Source organism: Dipodomys spectabilis, unplaced genomic scaffold, assembly GCF_019054845.1.
Source record: "Dipodomys spectabilis isolate Male_0828 unplaced genomic scaffold, ASM1905484v1 ptg000024l, whole genome shotgun sequence".
NCBI classification, from domain to species: domain Eukaryota; kingdom Metazoa; phylum Chordata; class Mammalia; order Rodentia; family Heteromyidae; genus Dipodomys; species Dipodomys spectabilis.
In genome coordinates, this window is record NW_024870701.1 from 29,430,693 (window position 1) to 29,431,569 (window position 877).

Here is an 877-nt window from a genome sequence, read left to right on the forward strand (position 1 = left end):
AGTAAATTTTATTTCTTACCAACCTCTAAATATCCTCTTTCTTTGAATATGAGGACAATTTCTCAACAAAAATGTTCTCAAAGTTACTTGGCAATGGTAGTAGGTGAATGCCCAGGTTGCCATCTTTCTGTGCTTTATATGAGAATCTAGAAATTGCTCCCAGGTGGGCAGCCAAAGCCCAAAATCAATGAAGGTAAACACAGCAGGTGTTCCATGGTGGAATGGCCCCAGTTTTTATCAGTAGCAGTCAGCATAACCTTTAAAAGTAGAGGAGACTCAGAAAGAAATACGTAGGAATTTAGTTCATAGAATGTGCAATGTGGGAGAAGCCAAAGTTATGTGTATACATACATAGCATATATATATATTGCATACTTAAATATGAATATATTCTTAAATATATATTGTATACTTAAATCTTGTGAGACCTGGAATTTAACAGACACAAAAAGGTCAAAATGAGTGTTCGCTTCGGCAACACATATACTAAAATTGGAACAATACAGAGAAGATTAGCATGGCCCCTGCACAAGGATGACACGCAAATTGGTGAAGCATTCCATATTTTATGATAGGAAGAGAAAGGAGGCAAAACAAAGGTTAATACAGAAATATCATGAGCATGAGGAAGCTACTCAAAGATTGATACAGGAATTGCGTGACCAGCTCAAAGAGAAATAAAGGAATGACATGAGCAGGCTGAGAACACTCAAAGAGAAAGTCAGGATTGGTGTGAGCAGGCTGAGAACACTCAAAGAGAACTACAGGAACTGCATGAATGTGAAGAAGCTAATCAAAGAGTACTACAGGAATTGAGAGAGGGGGATGAGAATAGAGAAAGATCACTAAAGTCATTCATGGGATCCATAAGCAGAGA

At 37.6% G+C, this 877-nt stretch overlaps 1 non-coding gene across 1 annotated transcript; it reads left to right on the plus strand.

Annotated features, from left to right (window-relative positions):
• Positions 1-462: 462 nt before the first annotated feature.
• On the plus strand, positions 463-569 carry LOC122104484. Its single transcript, XR_006146944.1, has one exon. It is a non-coding gene; the product is annotated as a U6 spliceosomal RNA (small nuclear RNA).
• The last annotated feature ends 308 nt before the right edge of the window (positions 570-877 follow it).